This window comes from Oenanthe melanoleuca, chromosome 3 (assembly GCF_029582105.1).
Source record: "Oenanthe melanoleuca isolate GR-GAL-2019-014 chromosome 3, OMel1.0, whole genome shotgun sequence".
NCBI classification, from domain to species: domain Eukaryota; kingdom Metazoa; phylum Chordata; class Aves; order Passeriformes; family Muscicapidae; genus Oenanthe; species Oenanthe melanoleuca.
The window spans coordinates 100,477,366-100,488,188 of NC_079336.1; positions in this window are offsets into that span (position 1 = coordinate 100,477,366).

Genomic DNA, 10,823 nt, shown 5'->3' on the forward strand with positions numbered 1-10,823 from the left:
GGCAGGAAGGAAAAACCCTCCAGCCAGGGTAGCACAGGGTTGGCTTGCCTTCAGGAAAGGCCTGGCTGGATGCAGCAGCTGTGGTGTGAGTAGCACAACAAACTCTCTCACTGAATGACAACAGCTTTATTGGCAAGCCAATTCAATTAAAGCCACTGCAGCCAGCAGAGTCGCAGGCAGCAATGTGGAATGTGGAATTTCCCCGGGTGCCCTCGGCCCTCCCTGTCCCTCTGCAGAGAGGGAAAGGCATGAATGAATGAGGCTCAGATGATGGCAATTAATGCCTGGCTGTCACTGAGGCATTGGGTGGCTGGAAGCTCCTGCTGGGGGGAGTCCCAGCAGGGCTGGGGCAGGGCAGCCCCTCCTGCCAGAGCTGGGCAGCATTGATCAGCTATTGATAGGCTCATCACACATCCATTTCAGCCTGATCACACATCCAGTTTAGCCTGATCACACATCCATTTGTCACCTTCACATGACATGGCACTTCTGGCCTGAGCTTGTTAAAAAAAAAATTATCCTTAATGCAGATATTCTTATAAAATATACATAAGAATTCATCTTAGCCAGGCAAAACATGGAATTGTTTTGGTTTTATTCTGAGCACTACAACTTTGCTTTCCAAGGCAGCATTTGAGACCTCCCCTGCACGTGAGACTGATTCTCCAGCACTGCTGAAATTACCCAGGTTTCATGGTTTTCTGAACCGTGACAAATGCTGAGGTGGTGCTGCCCAGCTAAAATGACAAGGGTACTGCTTTCCCCAAAGTTTCAATAGGGGAAGAAAATGAGTCCTAAGTCTCAAAATATTTTGTAAAACTTCTCTCATTGACTCACTTATGAAAAACCTTTTTTTAAAAAAAAATGAAAAAGAAAAGAAAGAAGAAGGTACTGAAATCTTCTGGGCAAACCAGAAGTGACCAGGAAGCACAGGGTGTTCTGGGCCTTTCCTCAAGTTTTTTGTTATGAAGTTGTTATGAAATAAAACCCCCTCTTTTCAGAGCACACCAGTGTAGTTGCCTGACTGTTTCCCGTGTCAAAGTGACCAATACTTTGCTGTGCCTCTGGGAATGTGAAACCGAAGAAAACATCACTCATTTGGACATTCATTATGTGACTCGTTATTGTACATTAAACATTTGTATCCTTAAAATAATGGCCTGGCTATTACCAGCCACAAGATTCCTCTTCTCCCTGCAGCTCAGAGACGAGGGAGTCACTGCAGCTCCAGAGAGGGTGACACCCAACACTCAGGGACCATCCCTCCAAGGGGAAATCATCCCTGCTCTGTTTGTGCTGCAGAAAAAGGGATGCCTTTTCATTTCCAGGCAGCATTTCAATATTCATTAAGCAGCAGACTAATGGCACAGTCCTTAATCACTCAAACAAGGAGTGATGAGTGCAGCTCCGGGCCCACAGGAGTCAAGGATGATGCTTTAATGGATAAAATATCATTCCTCCTGCCATCCTGGCTGCTGGTGTCACTCAGAAGCTCAAGCCACATGTGGGAGGGCAGAGGAAGGAGTAGCCAAAATAATCTCTAGATTCCCTCAAATTCTTCCAAGGTAACATCAGCTTCATCCAGAGGCACCCCTGGCCACAGCAGGATGAGGATGGATGAACCCTGGATAGAGGGATGGACAGTGCACAGCCACCATGGATGGATGAATCCTGGATAGAGGGATGGACAGTGCACAGCCACCATGGATGGATGGATGAATCCTGGATGGAGGGATGGACAGTGCACAGACACCATGGATGGATGGATGAACCCTGGATGGAGGGATGGACATTAACAGTGCACAGCCACCATGGATGGATGGATGAATCCTGGATAGAGGGATGGACATTAGCAGTGCACAGCCACCATGGATGGATGGATGAATCCTGGATAGAGGGATGGACACCTGGCAGTGCACAGATACCATGGACGGATGGATGAATCCTGGATAGAGGGATGGACATTAGCAGTGCACAGCCACCATGGATGGTTGGATGAATCCTGGATGGAGGGATGGACATTAGCAGTGCACAGACACCATGGATGGATGGATCCTGGATAGAGGGATGGACATTAACAGTGCACAGCCACCATGGATGGATGGATGAATCCTGGATGGAGGGATGGACATTAACAGTGCACAGCCACCATGGATGGATGGATGAATCCTGGATGGAGGGATGGACAGTGCACAGCCACCATGGATGAATCCAGGCTGAGGATGGACACCTGGCACTGCACAGCCCTGGGCAGTGGCTCTTTCCCAGGGACAGGCAGTCCTCAAACAAGTTGCCACCAGGCATTTTCAAACCAGTCCAGCCAGTCCAGGTGTGGGTTTGCCAAGGAATGACAAAGCTGACCTTTGCTGGGGTTTCCAGAGGGGAGGAGGGTGTTTTGAGAGGGAGACAGAACAGGACTGTGGTGTCCCCAGGTGTGAGGTGATACAATCCTGCCAAAGCACAGGGAGAGCCATGAAGGATGGAGACAGATCCTCGTGTCCCAGGAGACCTGGGTTGAGCTCTGCACCACACAGACCCCACATGTACCCCTGGAAAAGCTTCCCCAGGGCTTCTGTGAGGAAAATGGATGAAAAAACATCCCCTGAGCTGAGTGTTCTCACTGGAGCCAAGACTAGTCTGGGGGAGAGGGTGCAGGGAATAACAGGACCAGCATCTCCTGAATTTTCTTTCAGTCACCCCAGTCACAGGCAGCACCAGCTGCAGGCACCCCCAGCCCCCAATCCCCAGCCCCATCCAGAGCTGTGCAGGGAGCCCATTTCAGCAGCAATGTCCAGCACTTCAGCACAGCCTGGCCTTCAGCCACCACATTGGCTTCTGGAACTTCCCCAGGGCAAAGAGGAATCAACCCCTGGTGTCATCCCTGACTCACCAGGGAGGGAAACACCAGGCATGGCACAGGGCTGCACACCAGAGCTGAGCATTCCCTCCCTCCCAGCACTTACAAGAGACACTGATGCCTCCAAGCAATATGGTTTGGCCATTTTTTAAATTTATTTTTTAAATTTATTTTTAATTTATTTATTACACTATAATAAAATAAAATAATAATATATATTATATATAATATATATATTATATGTATTTATTTTTTTTTTAGCTCCTGGTGAAGGTCCTGTCCTTCCCTCAGGAAAAATCCACATTTAGGGTCCTAAGCATCCTGTCCTTCCCCTCTGGAAAAATCCATATTAAGGGTCCTGACCATCCTGTCCTTCCTGCTGATGGTCACTGCACCCTGCTCCTTGTCTTCATGCCCAGCAGAAATTCTTGCAGAAAAGCTTTGCAGTAGGGAGGACAGACTGCTTCAACCCAGGATTTACAGAGATTCCCAATAATAAATTTTTGAGCCATCAATGCTGTTTGTTTTTTTGATGAAAGGGGAGCTGTGATGTGTCAGGAGCTCACAGAGTCCTGGGGTGCAGCACAGTGTGCTCAGCATCCCTGCCCACCTCTTGTGCAACCAGCAGCTTTCAACAGCACAGAATTTGGAAAGGAATTTCCACCTTCCAAAGGGGTGGAAGGTCACCACGAAGCCCCCAGTGGAACCTCTAATGGAACAAGACCCATCCTGACCTCCCTTAAGGGAAAGGGGACATCCCACATTGCTGTGGGAGGATTTTCTTCATCCTCCCTGCCCGTGGGTTTCTCTCCAGGCCTCTGTGCAGCCCATGGACCCAGCACCTAATTATGTATTAACTAAACATCCTCTCTGCTTCTAGAAATGAAAACACACAGCACACATCTGCTTTAATCAGAGTTTAAGGGAATTTGGGACTCTGAAATTACAGAAGGCATTCAAAGATGCATTGCCAAGCTAAAACTCCATGGCTTTTTAGCAAAACTGGAAAGAAATGGGGGGAAAAATCCATGGTGAGGAAAAGGCAGGGTTTTTTCCCACCAAACTGCTAAATTATCCCTTCCTTAAGCCATGCTGGTCAGGAGGGAGCAGCTCACCACGCTGGCTGCTGCAACTCCCTGGATTTGGCAGGGGCTGCCAATGGTTCACCAGAGCACAGCCCAAATATCCCTGTCATCAGCTGCAGGTTAATCATATTTACTGCACCTCTGCTGCTCCAAGGTTCTCAGACAAAGGCTAAATTCAGGAGAACTTAAAGGGAAACAGATCTTTGGAGCTGGCTTATTGTTAGTGCAATTAGGAGGAGGGAGAGAATCCAATTACCAAGGACTCTCACTTCTCCCCACCTCCGATTTAAAGGCTGATTTAAAGAGGAAGCTCTCAGTGCAGTGACTACTTTCTGGTTTACTTTACTTCTTAGCACAGCAGTGGTTGAAACAGCTTCAGTGTTTTCTCAGCTGCATCTTTATGTCAATGCTAAGGAAGGGATGAGATGATCCAGACGTGTCAGAGGGAAGGAAAGATGTGTAAAAAATAAATGCGCTAAAAAAACTCCTGCAATTCAAGAGGTAAGGTGTGTGCATCTTTAATTACTGCTTATTATTTACCTCTCCACAAACCCTGGACTCCAATTCTTGAAAGATTTCCCAGTGTCTTACAAAGATACTCTCATTCTGGTGTTTTTGATAATCCAAGTGTGGCAACAAGTATGTGAAGGGCATGGGGGCAAATTGACCTCCTGGAAAAGTGGGAAGAAGAAGAGGAGAAATGCTGGGCAGGGGACCAGGGTGGGATGCAGATGATGGAAAAGCTCCAGCCCAAACTCTTCTGTGCTCATCCATGGGGCAGAGGCAGGGCAGGAGAGCTTGACACTGCACCGAGCAGGACCTCTGCCACAGTGTTTGAAAAGAACCCAAAGCAACAAACCAAACCAAAAGCCTACCTGGAATGATTCTGGCTGTGGCTGAGGCAGCACAGGGATGGGAGGGAGCCCCTGGAGCCAGGCAGCCACTTGTGCTGCTGCAAACCAGTAATTCCCTATTTCCCAGCTCCTTATCCCCAGCCACCTCAGCACACAGAGGGCACATTCCAGCTGATCCAGGGAGCTGCAGCCCAGCCACACCGGGAGCCAGACACTGGGCATCACTCCATCCTGGATAACCCCCCCAGAGCATTCCCAGCGACAGAGGAACCCAGCTCCTGGGAGAGGCCAGCTCTCCACTGGTGCTGGGCCCTTCTGGTGGTGCAAACATGGGTGTGCAAGGGGTGTGAGACACAAACACACCATTAATCTTTTAATATTTTAATATTTTAATACATTTTCCCAGCCCTGCTTTCCACCACATCGCCCCTTACCTCCCGGGCAGCCACTGGGGGATGCAGAAACGTGGCTGTTCCTCTCCACCCCACAATTGCCAGGCTCAGGGAAGGACATCCTTCCCCATTTCTCAGCTCTGGGGCTGTGTGACCACAACTGCCTGCAGGATTTCCCCCGTGCAGATGTTCACCCCACCACGCAGCCTGCGCTGCCCGATAAAGCACCAGCCCCAGGATTTATGATTTATGGATTTATGAGTCTCCTGCCCCTCAATCAGAGGCTCAGGGGGGTGCAGGGCGAGCTGGAAGTGGTGTGGGAAGTTATCACATGCTGTTGTGATGTTTGTCCTTCAGCCTCCCACAGAGCTCGCTCTGGAAATGACAAGCCAGGTGATTTTTGGGCACACGATGCTCCTGTGCAGGTTCAGGAGGAGGTGGGAGGAAACACCACTAAAACACCTTTTTGTGTAGGTCTGCTCTATCAGAAAAGCTTGATCTGTTGCTGTTTTTTGGGTGGGTTTAATGGGTGTTTAATACTCTGTGCAACAAGTGCTGAGCCCCCTCTGTGTGCCTGGCCAGCAAAGCCCATAAATATTCCCAGGCTAACTAACCTATGGCCCCATGCTGCTGCCCAGATGGACCACTAGCCCTGCTAGCTGCTGAATTTATGGCTCTTAAACAAAATAAAAAAGGTATACAGGCTTTATTTTCTTTTTAAATAAAAATCCCCTCAAAGCAAGGAGCCTTTTAGTCAGCCCAGCCAGCCCAGTGCCTGACAAAAGCATTACCCAGCACCATTTTATGGTCTTTGCTGGCTGGGGGCACCAGTGCTGCTTTAAAAAGCAGTGGTACTCCTTGCAAACAGTGGTTTGGAAAGAAGAATTTGATTGTCAGGAAGAGGGTGAGGAGGCAGCCTTGGGATGAGAAACAAGTTTTAAAGCATGGCAGAGACCCTGTCCAAGCTCAGCTTCTGGGGACCAGGGTTCCCCCAGCACATTAAAATCCCAGTGATTTCATGGGCTGAACCCCAGGCAGCAGCTGAGGTGGGGGAACAGAGCCTGACCCCAAAGCCAAGCTGCAGAGCCCCCATCCCATTCCAGTTTCACACCCAGGACTGGAGAGATGCTCTACAGTGCCACAAAATGAATAAAACCCCCGGGTTCCAAATGAACTCATTCACCTGCTCTCTCTATTTTGCTCAGCCTGTGACCTCTGCACATTATACAGGAGAGCAGGATAGCGCCCCTCTGAAAAGCAATCTCCCAGGGTAGGGCTTTTTGTTTTATTTTCTACATTTGAAAAGACAATCCCAGGCTCTGGATGGCTCCAGTTTGCAGGAGGCTGAACTAAAGACTTTTGTCTTTAGGGATGTGAAGTGAGGGTACCACATTTTCCCTGCTTTTCTGAACAAGTCCTGACCTTTCAGCTCTAAGGTGGATGGAGAGTAGGCCTGGTATTTGGAGGCTCTCTTTTTTATTTGCCCCAGCTGTCCCCACCTTGCACCTCAAGGTTTCTCCTGGCTCGAGGCTTTAACCTCCAGCATGTGACAAACAGCAAGGACAGAGCCAAGGGCAGCAGGAACACCATCCTCCAGCTTCAGAGGGGAGGACAAAACCAAAATAACCCAAAGGAGCCCCAGGAAACAAGCAGTGGCCAGGAAAACCAAACAAAGCAGATATGGCCAAGCCTGACATCACTCCCACTTTGAAGAAGTGCCACAAGCAAAGCACCCAAAAATCTCGTGGTCCCTTTGCCACTGAATGTTTTCTACAACCAACAGCTGGCAGCTCGGGGGAGGTGGAACACTGAGGGCAGGGAGAAGGTTGTCCAGAAAATCCCAAACACAGCACAGATGGGGCAGCAAACCCACAGACACACCCAGGGCAGGTTCTGACCCTGTCTTACACCACTGAAACCCCACTGTGAAATGCTGCTGGCTTTGACCACGGGCTCCCCATCCCAATCCAGTGGGAGCACATCTTCTCCTGCCCCCCATCAGCACCAGCTCCTTCCTGCCACCCCCAGACCAGTGCTCAGCACCCTCAACTCTGCCTCCAGCAGCTCCTTCACTGCCTGACTCACTTTCTTCTTCTTTATTTTAAGTACACAGCACAAAAAAAAAAAAAAAACCACACACAGGCCAACTTCAGAGATTCCCACTAGAAAAATTAAATACTCATAATGCTTTTTTAAAGTGAATTGGGCCCCTTAATTTGCATCTTATAATAAGGATGTTATCGTACTGGTTTATGGCTCAGCTCTTTAGTTTCTATCTCTCAGGGGCTAGATTTCCCCTCCTGAGTTCAATAGATGTCTGTGAACTAATGTAATTTTTTAAAAGGCTTTTCTTCTGTATTAACATTACAACCTTCACGAGTTAAAGGTTTTCCTTGCCCGAGCGCGGGGCGTGTTGGAATTCCAGAGCCAGGAATTCTGTCCTTTCCTGGGGTTAATCCTGGGCAGAGGGTGGGAACCTTCCTCACCTCCCCACACCACCCTCAGCTCTCCAGCGTGCTCCAGCTCTTACATTTGGCTTAATTATAAAACATTGTCACTCGAATATTAAAATAATGTTTAATACACAGAAGGGAATAAGCCAGTCTGGAAAAATGCATAATTTCCCTGCACCTGCCCTGCTCCTGGCATGCAATGAGCTCTGCTCCTTCCCTCCCTCTCTCCCTGACTGCCTCCCACAGCAGTGCTGGCAATGCGCTTCCAAGAGCCCCTGACAAGCTTTTCAAATCCAGGGAGGCTTTTCCCATCCTCAGGTGGGACCTGCCTTGGCCTCCCAGCACCCGGGTCTCCAGGAGAGGAGGAACAGCAGCAGCTTGCCCAAATCCCAGAGGACGTTTTGGGACTTGCCCGAGCCGGGGCCCAGGGGCGGGTGCTCGGCGTTCCCAACCCCGGGAAAGTGCCGGAACACGAGCGGTGTGGGAAATGCCAGCCCTGCTTTAATGCACCCCGGGATCATTCATCACCTCCACACCTTGTTTTATATTGCCAGCCTCTGCTTGGAACAAGCTCTTTTTTTTTTTTTTTTTTTTTTTTTTTTTTTTTTTTTTTTTGGTGTGTTTTTTTCCCCTCCCCTTTAATCACTACAGCTGCAGGAGGTGCTGTCTCTTCAGCGAGGGAAGAGGGGAAAAAAGTAAGAAAAACAGCTAAAGGGGGATTTTAGGCAACAAAAAAAAAAAAAAAAAAAAAAAAAAAAAAATAAAGCCAAGTGGAGCAGCCAGGTGCAGAGCAGCTCCCAGAGGGATGTTCCTCCCTGAAGCCTCCAAATGGAAAACCAAAGCCCAGGGGAGTGTGCCAGGCAGGGAGCAGGCTAAAAAGGTCTGTTGGAAAGAGAACATAAAAAATAAGTTTTATCCACAGTGGAATTAGGGGTGCAGGCCCAGCAGTGGGGGGTTTCATGGACACAAGCCACGGAGCAAGGGCTGCCAGAGGACATCCCTCCTCCCACAGGGAAGGGGGACAGAAGTGTCACAGCCACCAGGCTCTGCCTGATGTAGAGCTGCAGGAGGAGGTCAGGGAAAGGACAGACACTCAAAGAGAAAAAAAGGTTTATTTAGGGCTCCCTGCCCAGAGTGTCCCAGCTTTCCAAGGGCAGGGCTGTATAAGGAGTGACCTGGCACCCCTGTGGGCACCCCAGCACAGACACACAGACCCAGGGAGCAGATTCAGAGCCCCCTTTCCTGCTGCCTGCTGGTGTCTGGCCAGCCCCCCCTTCACCCAGCCCCTGGTGCAGAGACCCAGAGCAGCTGGGAAGGGTTAAGCAGCCTGTGGATGCTCTGCCCGTGCACTCCCCACCTGGAGCTCACAACTGGGAACCATTAGAGGTTCAGCATGAGCTGGTGCAGGTGCTGGAGCTTTTGGCTCTTTGATGCACTGGGCTTGGCAAGCTCTGGGGATCATCTGCCAGACCCCAGGGACCCCCTCTGCCAAGGGGACCCTGCCACTGGGCTTGGGCTGCTCCATCTAATCCTCCCCTGAGGAAAAACTCCTGCCCAAGCCTTTGGAGGGGTTAAGCTGAGCCATGCTGTGCTGGGGGAGGAGGAGAGGTCCAAAGGCATCACCTCCTTGGTGCCACTTAAATCAGGACGCTGCAAAAACGTGAAAATAACTGGAAAGGCAGTAGCCCCTTTTTATTAATAGCAAGTATTTATTAGCCTCCTTGATTTACAGTACGTTTCTGAAAGTCATCAGTCCATCACATTCTTCAGCACAGGGGCTGAGGTGTTTTTCTTGGTCAACACAATTATGGAATATAGACCCGAGTATGAGAAGCCAAATACAACCTTCATTTTTGCATGCACACACCCCACCGACGGGAGGCCCGTGGACGAGTCCTGTATAGCCCTTAGACACATGCAGACATGGGGGGGAGAGCTGGGAGCTCCTGTACATCACCACTGGAGTCATGGAAAGGCCAGGGAAGAGCCTGGATCAGGGCTGGACCGACCCCGGGACGCGGCGCGCGCAGCCCGGCCACCAGAACAGCAACGGTGGGAATCCACCTCACCTGGGTTTGGGCAGGAGAAACCAGCTGCCCATCCATCCCCCTCAGTGGTGCTCACCCAGCACTGGCACCTCCACCCACCTGCTGGATCCCCAGCCCCAGGATTTCCCCCTCCTCCTCGCCGGGGGGTTTTGCCGCCCGAGCCGGCGTTCCCGGGAATCCCGTCGTGCTCATTATGGGAGGCCGGGCAAAATGAAACTGGGGCCCACTGCTTCTGCCATCTGAACTTCATCACTGCTAAAGATGCAATAAAAGTAATGGCAGCAAGGAGCAAGCCTCTACCAGATGTGTAACCCTATCCAGTGAGATTAAGGAGTAAGGGCCATGTTTGGGGTTTAGGGGGTTTATTTATTTTTTGGGGTTTAGGGGGTTTATTTTCTTGCTGTTCTGCCCCCTGCAACTCCACCTTGCCTTGGGAATAACTGATTATTTGGACCCCTGCAGAACTTGAATGCTAAGAGGATGATTTTGGAGGGGGAGGACAATGTTTGATACAACACACAATTGAATGATGAGGCCTGAAATGGGAAAACTGGGTGTGAGGAGAAGCAGAGGGTAAGAAAAGAAGGAAATGAGGCACCACTCTCATTTCTGAGGGGTTGGGGGGTTCAGCTCCCTCCTCAGTAAGACTTTTCAGTGAGCTCAGGTGAAACACCACAGCAGAGCCCTGGAACTGCAGGGATGCTCAGCAGGTCCTCCCCCTCCTCACTGCCAAAAAATCCTCATGTAAAGTCCCACCCCAGGCCTCACCAGCACCCAGACAGCTCAAACACACACAAGAAAGGAGATGCAAACCCAAAGTAAAGGCTAAAGCTTCCCTCCACCTTCCCCCAGAGCCACACGTGTGTTGTCACCCACCAACACTGTGATGCTGCTTGTCCCACACTTAGTGGGACCCAACACAAAGCTGGGGTTGAAAACAAAAACCACAAGGAGTTTGGCAGTTTAGCTTGGAAACTCACTCACAAAATCTGTTTTCAGATCCCTTCTGGGGAGAGGTCTTACATCTCATAAAAGTCCACAGCCCAAATGCATCATGAATCCAAAACATACATTATTTTGAAAGCAAAATTTAAGCTAGACTTCACAAGAGGCTTGACCTTTGCTGCATTTTAG